This window comes from Canis aureus, chromosome 7, assembly GCF_053574225.1.
Source record: "Canis aureus isolate CA01 chromosome 7, VMU_Caureus_v.1.0, whole genome shotgun sequence".
Lineage (NCBI taxonomy): Eukaryota > Metazoa > Chordata > Mammalia > Carnivora > Canidae > Canis > Canis aureus.
In genome coordinates this window covers 60,185,115-60,194,774 of record NC_135617.1, presented here as the reverse complement: position 1 = coordinate 60,194,774, position 9,660 = coordinate 60,185,115, and the positions used below count along the sequence as shown (strand labels likewise).

Sequence of the window (9,660 nt, the reverse complement as noted above, 5' to 3'; positions counted from 1 at the left end):
GTCCTGAGGGTGGGGGTGAGGGGAGCCGGGGCACAGGGCTTAATATAGCCACCGGGCAGGCTGAGGAAGATGCCGGCTCCTATTACACCTGTCACCTCACCCTCATCATATGACCCAGCTCCTGCTGGCGAGGCGTGGGCAGGCTGAGAAGCACCTGGTCCTGGGAAGTGCTGAGGGGTTCTGACTCCCAGGGGGCTGGGCCAGGAGAGGAGGAAAGGAGTCTCCAGCACTGATCCCCGGATGGATGCCAAAGGGACCGGTCCCTCTGATCCACACCATCCCCCACCTCCCTCCTTCACCTCCGGATCCACGGCCCCCAAATATGGCACACCTGCGGGCAGGGCCCTAAGCCAGATTTAGGGGAGAGTGTCAGGATGAAAAGTCGCTGTGAAAATCAGGTTCAAGACAGGCCCCTCCCCTAAACTCCCCCTGCATAGAACTCTGAGCCCTGGGCGCCTGGGTGGCTCCGGTGGTTGAGCATCTGCCTTTGGCTCGGGACATGATCCTTGGTCCTGGGATCGAGTCCTGCCTCAAGCTCTCCGCAGGGAGCCTGCTTCTCCCTCTGCCTGTGTCTCTGCCTCTATCTCTCTGTGTGTCTCTCATGAATAAATAAATAAATAAACGGAGCCCCTACTGCCCACACTGAGGGGAGGTGCAGGCCTGCCCTCAGGGAGCCCCTGTGTGCCCAACCGTTGGGCAAAATCCCCTCTGCTGGGCTTCCGGTGTGACCTTGGGCATTTACCTCAACATTTCAAAGCCACAGTTTTCTCGTTTATGAAGTGACAACACTGCCACGTCCTTGAGAGGTGCTTAGTATCCGCCTGGCAGATGGCAGAGGCTGAACAAAAGGCCATTATTCCTCGTCAGAGGGGGCTTTTCCTGGAAGAAATTGTCCCATTTGGTTGGGGAAGTAGAGTGCAGTAGCATCCCGTACACCCACACTCCCACTCAAAAGATGGGTCATCTCTGGAGGGTCTGGCTGCCTTGACAAGCCACGGTCTCCCTGGCAGCTCCAGGCTTCGCATTTACAGTCAACAAATAATCTGGAAAGTCAGCCACACAAGTGGCACCTACTCTGAGGACATGGGTGTGGCATGGGACAGGGCAGGCTCTGTGGCCATCCACCCTAGAAAATGCTCTCCTGTGGTTTCTGGTCATTGACTTCCTGGAAACCAGTTTTTCAAATTTACTTTTCATTTAGGTGTAAGATTTGTGCATCAAATTGCACAAATCTGAAGGGTACAGCTTGGTGAGTTTATGCATATGTATATGCCTGTGTAGCCACAGCCCAGATCAAGTACACAGTATTTCTAACACCCCAGGAGGTCCCCTTCAAGCCCCAACCAGTCAATCCCCTCCCCCAGAGGTAACCACTATTCTGACTGTGTCCCTGCAAATTGGCTTTGCCTGTCCTTGAACCCCATACAAATGGACTCCAAGAGCATGTGCTTTGTGTCTGGCCCAGTCTGTTCAGCCCAAGGTCTGTGAAGGTCCTGGAATTATTGCTTCGGTGCTGGGTCTTTCCTTTTCATGGCCAAGTAGCTTTTCATCATCAAGTACCTCACAACTTATTCATCCATTCTGTTGATGGATGTTTGGGTTGTTTCCACTTTTTTTCTTCTCTTTTCTTTTCTTTCTTTCTTTTTTTTTTTTTTTGAGAAAGAGCATGAGCTTGCATTCATGCAAGCAGGGGGTGAGGGGCAGAGGGACAGGAAGAGAATCTTAAGCAGACTCTGAACTGAGCATGGAGTCCAACACAGGGCTCAATCTCATGACCCTGAGATCATGACCTGAGCCTAAATCAAGAGTCAGTTGTTTAACCGACTGAGCCATCCAGGCACCCCTCTACTCTTGATGTAATATGATTACAGCAGCCGTAGCATTCTGAGACACGTCTTTTGATCACATAAACATGGCAACCCCTTCTGGAGAGCATATTGGGGGTGGATGCGTCATTAAGAACTCCAGGGAGGAACAGAGAGATTAAATATTGCTCTGAGCTCCTTGGATAGATGCGGAGGGTATTATGCTAAGTGAAATAAGTCAGACAGAGAAAGACAAATACCATACGATTTCACTTATATGTGGAATCTAAAAAAACAAAACAAAGGAACAAACAAACATAAACAGATTCATAAATACAGAGAACAAACTGGGGTTGGGGAATGGGCAGAAAAGGTGAAAGGGATTAAGAGGTACAAACTCTCAGCTATAAACTAAATAAGTCACGAGGATGAAAAGTACAGCAGAGGGAATATAGCCAATAGCCGATGATACTGCAATAACATTGCAGGGTGACAGACGGTGACTACCATCTTACTTATCATCTACTTATCTTGGTGAGCATTGGGTAATGTACTGGACCATTGAGTCACTACACTGGATACATGGAAATCAATACAACATTGTATCTCAACTATACTTCAATTTTTTTTAATTAAAAAATGAAAACTTATTGAGCTCCTATCCTGGGCCATGAGCTTTTTTGGGTCCACCAGACACTCACAGGGAAAGGAAGACAGACACAGAGGTACACCCAAGATGAAACTCCATCAACCTCATCACTGAGCCCAGAGCCAGCCACTTTGTGTGTGTGTGTGTTGGTATGTGTGTTGGTGTGTGTGTATGTGAGAGAAAGTGAGAGAGAGAGAGAGAGAGAGAGAGAGTATGATTATATTCATTTCCTTGGGCTGCCATAACAAACTATGATGAACTTGGTGGCTTACAACAGGAATTTAGTCTCTCATAGTTAAAGAGGCCATAGTCCGAAATCAAGGAGTTGGCGGGGTTTGTTTATTCTGGATGTTCTGAGGGAGAGTCATCATGCCTCTTTCCTAGCTTCTGGTGGTGGCAGGCAATCCTTGGGGTTCCTTGGCTTGTAGCTGCATCTCTACAATTTCTGCCTCCATCACCACATGACTTTCTTCCCTGTGTGTCTCTGTGTCTGTGTCTACAAATTTTTCTCTCCCTAGAAGGAGAAGAAACAGCCTCCTAGAAGGACACTAGTCATTGGATTTAGGGTCCACCCTAACTGATCTTAACCTGATTATATCTATGAAGACCTTATTTGGGACTAAGGTCAAGTTCCCAGATAGTGGGGGTTAGACTTCAACATATCTTTTGAGGGACACATTCAACCAACAACAACAAGTATGACTCAGCAGGTTTATATGTGAGTATACATGAGTGTCTGTGTGGGTGTGTATAGTGTGAGGGAGCACCATGTGTGTGTGCATGTGCTTGCCAGGACATGTCTACGTTGGTGGCTCTGGTTGTGCTTCTATGGCCACGGGCACCTGTATATGAGCATGTGTGCATGCGTCCCCTGCGTTCACGGTTCTAGAGATCTTGCCAGACTTGCTGAAGAGGGCAGTAAGGCGGCACGGTGGCAGGCCTGGCTCCCTGCCGTGGCTGAAGAAGTACTTAGGGCTAGCCCGAGTAGGCAAGCGGGGCCTTGCCTCCTGAATCCTGAGGGTGAGCTGTGGGAAGCAAAGACAAGGGTATTTGCTGAGCTGGACACAGGCTGGTAAGCTGAGGAGGTGGCTTGGGGCAGCAACGCCTGTTCCCAGGTCCTTTTCCAGGAATGTTCCTAGAAGGCCCCTCCACCCAAGCTCCTATCCCCTGAGCTGCGTTTGCCTGGATGGGGAGGCTCTGGCTGACTCATACCCTCTGGGGCTGGAAGCCAGCACTCAGCTCCTGCTGTGCCAGACAGGTAGGGGTGGGGCAGGTAGCCAGCCCCTCCCAGGCACACCCCCAGGCCAATCTGGAGTGGCACCCAATCACCCACCGTGGCTGGCCTGGGGCCAGATCAAGGAAAGGAAGGAAGACAGAGGTGAGTACATGTTCAGGTAAGGCCCAGAATGAGCACTGCTTATGTCCAAGGGCAGCTCTTTCAGGCAAACCCACCACCCAGAGACAGGATATTGGGAGGGTCTCCTCCCTAGTATTGTTGGTTTAAGGGCCTGCCCTGAGCCACTTACCTCATTTAAACTTCACAGCCAAGTTTAAATGGTGTTCTCATCATTCCCATTTTACAGATGTTATTGCGGAGGTCCTCAGGAGTTAAATGATCCACCTAAAATTACATGTGTTTATGTTTGTTAGAATTTCTTATTCTCTCTGGAAATCCACACCCTACCCACACCTCCACACTCAGACCACAGCTACTCTCACTGCAGCCCACCTGCCCACCACATATACCCATTCCAAGAGCAGTCTTGCTCCCAACCCTCCCCAGGAAAACCTCCCTGGCCCATGGGGGTGGGCAGGCCAAATTAGGGGGTGGTCTCTCCTCTCATCCCACCCTCCTGGACTTCTCTGTGGTGTCCTGCTTTTGGTTTTGGTGTGAGTTTATTGCCTCTCTAAGAATGTTGGTGGGTTTGTGTGCACCCCACACAAAGGATGGGGTGTCTGGGCATGCAGATGTACCTCCAGGTGGGTTTGCCCATCGGAGACACATGAGGGCATAGTTGTGGTGAGCTATACATTGCACAGGTTGCATCTGTGTGTGTGCCTGGGCAGAGGTGTGTAAGCCCCTGGGGGTGTTCATGAAGAGTCTGCCCCCCTGCGTGTTAGGGTGACTGTAGAATGACTCCTCAGTTCTCTCCCCTTACCATAGAACTGCCACCACCCTAGGTCTGATCCGCAAACTCCTGGCCTCCAAGTAAGAGACTGGTAAAAACTGCCTATATCTGGAGACGAGACACCTGAGTCTGAAGCCCCGCCTACTCTGGCCACTGGTGCCCTTGAGCTAGTATCGCCCCACCCAGGCGGCGGGAGCGTCCTCATCCAATGGGATGGGGTGACACGGAGGAGGAGGAGGCAACAGTGCAGCTTCTCCCGCCCCCAAAAACACAGGGAGCACTCTGCTCCCTGGATGGGAGACTCATTACCCCAGCGCTCTGTGGTTTTGGGGGGGGGCTTATGCCAGGACTTGGCACATACTACAAAGTGTGGGGGCACCCCCAGCACCCCCGCCTGCGGCTCGCCGGGGGGAGGGGCTGTGACGTTCGGTGGCCTCATGCTGCTGAGAGGAAGTAGCTAATTGCCGACCTGATGACTGGGCAGCCTGAGGAATGGGGTGATGATGCCACTCGCGGAAGCAGGCGCCCCAGCACAAGGAGGGGGCCCTGCAGGGATGCGGTGGGCCAGGCCAGCACTCTGCAGAGGCTGAGGTGGTTGTGGCCAAGGGAGCAGGGGGTGGGGGGTTGTTGAGGCTGTGACCGTGGGAAAGGACTTCTTCCCAGCTTCCCTCAGCTTTAAGGGAAAAGAGTTCAGAGGCCCCAGGGGATGAAGGGATTTGGGAAGGGGCTACATGGGGCAGAGGGGGAGGAGATGGTGGCAGAGGCTTCTTTATTCCTCCTTCCACCTATACTCTTCAACCATTTCCCACCCTTGCCTTTGGCGCCTCTTTGGCCCCCGTGGCCCCAGGCTGGTGAGGAAGGAGGGAGTAGATGGAGGGCTCTTTTCACCATGAGACCCTCAGGGCCCAAGCAGCTTACCTGGCCATACCTACTCTGTTGAAGGTCAGAGCATTCAGAAGTGGTGAGACCTCAGGTGTCCTTGAGGACTGGAAGAGCAGGTGCTTCAGACAGAACAGAGCAAGCAAAGGCTGGGCAGTGGCCTTTAGTGAGGCTAATGAGGCAGGGGGCTTGGCTGCTGTGGTTATGGGGAGAGAGGGGCGTGGACAGGGCCCTTCGGCACCTAGGGCCACACGGTTCCTTCCTGGCACGATCCCTGACTCAGAGCTTCTCCCACACTGTTGGCCACAGCTTCTGGCGCCGGCAGGCCTGGCCTCGACTGCCAGAGCAAGGGCCAAGTCAGGAGCCACACAGGCTGGGGACCCCACCCCCCAAATCCTCAGGTGCATCAACCCCAGAGGACCTGCCAGCCCAGAGCGCCAGAAACCAGGACCCATCTGTAGGTCAGTCCTCTGGGCCCTTAGCGCCCCCTGTGGGCAGGGAGCTATACTAGTGGGGGAGGGGCCTCACCCGCCTGAGGGAGGAGATAGGCTCAGCACCGGACCCGGCCTCGCCCCCTGGGATGGAGGAGACTCCGGCCTTGACCTCCTAGCTCCAATCTGAAATTCCGCCCCCGTCCTCAGGAAGCTCCCACTTTGGTGGAGACGTGTTCTACCACTAAAGCTCCATTCCGAAGGGTTAAAGAGTTACGGGGCTGCGAGAAACTTAGTCTGAGGGTAGACGCACAGGCACATAGAATCTTTCTGGAGCCCCCGTCTGTTGCAGACATGGATTAGACATCTCAGTGACTGGAGTTCTGCTAGGAAAAAAAAAAAAAAAAAAAATACAGGCCGTTCAGTTAAATTTGCATTTCAGATAAAGGACGAATAATGTTTTAGGATAAGTATATCCCATACAGCATATGGGATATACTTATACTAAAAATAAAGAAGTATTCGTCATTCATTTGGAATTCAAATTTCACCGGAGACCCTGTATTTTTATTTGTCAAATCTGACGACCCTAGATGCGTCCAATCTAAGGGAGGAAGGAGGGCGGAGGACTCCCAGACACCAAATTGCAGGTAAACATCACAGCGCGCTCCAGCTCGGGAGAGCAGTGGTGCGGCGCGGCGAGTCCTGGGGCGCTGGCTCGCAGCAGTTTAAAATTCCTTCCAGGCCAGATCCCTAATCCCTCGGTGCACAATGGCCGCCTTCTCCCCCACCGCCGGCGCCCACGCCCTCCCCCGCGGGGCCGTGGCAGTGCCACCACGGGCCCCTTTAAGCCCCTTTGAAGCCGCCGGAGCCCCGCGCCGCGGGAGGCCCCGCCGCTATGCCAGCTATGCCAGCTATGTCCCTGCCGCCGCCGGCCACCACTGCTCCCCCATTAATGCTGGCTAATCTGGCTAATAAATAAACTCCCCTCCCAGCCGCAGCCCCCACTAGTTCCTCCCTGCTCCCCGAGAATGGACTGCAGGGCTCGGGTGGAACATGCGTCCCCACTCCCTTCTGATGTCTCGCTCTTTTTTCTTTTTTCCTATCGCCGTCCTAGACCTGATGCCCATTTCTGACGGGATTTGGGGAGTCTCTGCGGCGCGCAGTGCACGTGCATCCCTTTCAGTCCACCTGCGCGCCGCTCAGTGCCCGGGGAGGATCTGCGGGACGAGGAGCGCCCCCTGGAAGCCAGAGGCGGCGCGGGCCACGCCCCTCCTGGCCACGCCCCCAGGCCACACCCTCCCGTGCCCGCCCGAGAGGGGCGCGGGCCCGGTGGCCCCCGACGCGGGACTCCGCCAAGCCGGGGCGAGGCGATGGCGCCTCCCGCGGCAGGAGGCCTCTGGCCACGGCCTGTGCCGCCCCCTGCGTCCCCACCCGCGCCTCGGAGAGTCTGACGCAGAGGCGAGCCCGCATCGCCTCACCTCCTGCCACACACCCGGAGCGCGGAGAAATTACAGGATTGCAGGGGCACTGCTGATGCGCTCTGCTGCGCTGGGCCAACGCGTCCTAATTAGGCCGCCCCGACCCGGCCCGGTCCCGGAGCCCGTCCCCGTCCCCGTCCCCGTCCCCGTCCCCAGGAGCGCGCGCCGGGGGTTGGCTCTGCCGGCCTGCACCACCTGTCGCCCTCCAGGACTGCCCCAGGAGAGAGCCCCGAGACCCCGCGGAGAGGAGGGGCGCAGGACTTGGAGACCCGGGAGCCCCAAGGTGCGGACGGCGGCCCCGCCCCTCCCGTAACTCAGAGACTGGGGCGGAGGCAGGACCCATTTCGTTGACAGGGACACTGAGGCCTGTTGGAAAGTCGTCGTCCAGAGCAGGGCACCAGGGCAAAAGTATCCCCGTGAGGCCCGGAAAAGTGAAGTCTCTTCCTGGGAAGGCCACCCAGCCAGAAGTCCCAGATCAGCTTATCTCAGGATGGCTTATGACCACCCCAGGGCTCCTTCTCCTGACAGGGAAATTAGCCTTCCACAAAGAAAGGTGAAACCCCCTGGAGCCGCAGGGGGAGGTGACCAGCTGTGGCCTCTGGTCAGAAGGGAGCTGGTGAGAAGTGCCTAAAGGAAGAGTGGGGAGAAGGCCCTAAAGACACAGAAGCAGGGCCTGGTGGCCAGGACTAAGGAGGAGGAACCTGGCTGTCAGCTTCTTTATTCAAACCAGGCTCAAACATTTCCTCTATCAGGAATTCTTTCCTGATGTCCAGGGGGTTACAGACTCATGGCCTTGGGCCAACTTTAATCTTTAGTGAGGTTTTGTTTGGCCTGCAGTGAGCATGTGCTTTTTATATTGAATACATTGAGAGCTTACAGACAGTGTGAGCTGAGCGCCCTCCCCGCTGGCAAAGGCCAGTGTGGTTAGACTAGTCCCCAAAGGCATTTGGGTTTGGACCCCTCAGTGAGTCCACTTGGCCCTTCCTCACGGCCCGGATCTCAGTCTGCGCCTTCACCACCCCCTTGCAGTCTTTGCATGTGTTTCGGTCAGCCGGCCCAGGTGAGGGACCCTGGGAGCCCCTCTTGAGGCTTCCCACATGTGGTGGCAGTGGGGGCTGCACATGCTTCTGGAAACCCCTGTGGTACCCCTTTTTTTCATCTTGAGTTCCAGTCTGTGCCTTGGGTGTCCTTCTCCAGCAGGGAGGACAGCTGTTTCTGTGCCACACAACTAAAGGTTCCTTGAGGGCAGGATATTGGATCTCTCCCTTCAGTCTAAGATCTCACTGAGGGCTAGGGGCCTGGGGCGGGGGGGGGGGGGGGGGGGGGCTAGTATCATCCATCACAGGAAGCTCCCTGAGGGCAGGGCTGTGTCTCTCCCCTCAGACTGGGGTCCCCTGAGGATAGAGTTGTGTCTCCCCCTCAGACTGAGGCTCCCTGAGGGTAGGGATGTGTCTCCCCTCAGACTAGGGCTCCCTGAGGGCAGGGCTGTGTCTCCCCCCTCAGACCGGGGCTCCCTGAGGGCAGGACTGTGTCTCCCCCCTTCAGACCGGGGCTCCCTGAGGGCAGGGCTGTGTCTCCCCTCAGACTGGGGCTCCCTGGGCCAGGGCTGTGACTCCCCTCAGACTGGGGCTCCCCAAGGGCAGGGCTGTGTCTCCCCCTCAGGCTGGAGCTTCTTGAAGTCACTGGATTCTCCCCTGAGATGGGCCTTTGCACCCCATCCCAGCCCTCTGGCTCTGGCAGCACCCAGGCATTCCTCCCAGGACACCGTTTGTCATGCTTTGATGAATGAAACCTACTAAGAATAACTCAGTCCTTGTAGCCTCTAAAGGGCAGAGGTGTGGGGAGAGGGAGAGGTTGGTGACTGGGGGGAACACATTCATCCAATAGCATTTTCCCAGGTGCCCATCTGGACATTGAGGGGAGACACAATGAGTGCCATGGAGCCCCCTACTGTGACATTTCTGCTGTTGTCAGTAGGAGGGTGTCCACAGGACCCCTGAGACCGAAATCCCCACCCTCTTCTTCACAGCTTTCCCACCCCAGAAGCTATCCCTTCAAGGCCGCCCAGCCCCCTCTGTGCTGGCACAAGCTCCCTCTGCTTGGAAACCCGGTGCTAGGGGTCAGAGGCTGCTTCCAGTGGGTCACGAGCTACGGTAGCAGGTATCTGTGGAGCAGCATTCCTCCTCCTGCGGAGACCTGTCAGAGTGACCGTGGGAGGATGCAGGGGTCTCAAACTGGCAGGAGGGCATCGGTGCTCTGATTAGGGGAGCAAATATGAGGGACCCA

The 9,660-nt window shown here is 55.6% G+C and overlaps 1 long non-coding RNA gene across 1 annotated transcript; it reads right to left on the bottom strand.

Moving 5' to 3' along the window:
* Nucleotides 1-1,830: 1,830 nt before the first annotated feature.
* On the bottom strand, nt 1,831-6,661 carry LOC144316879 (uncharacterized). The gene is made up of 3 exons (XR_013382713.1): nt 5,502-6,661; nt 3,981-4,075; nt 1,831-3,479 (listed from the first exon to the last, which is right to left on the bottom strand). It is a non-coding gene; the product is annotated as an uncharacterized LOC144316879 (long non-coding RNA).
* Nucleotides 6,662-9,660: the final 2,999 nt, after the last annotated feature.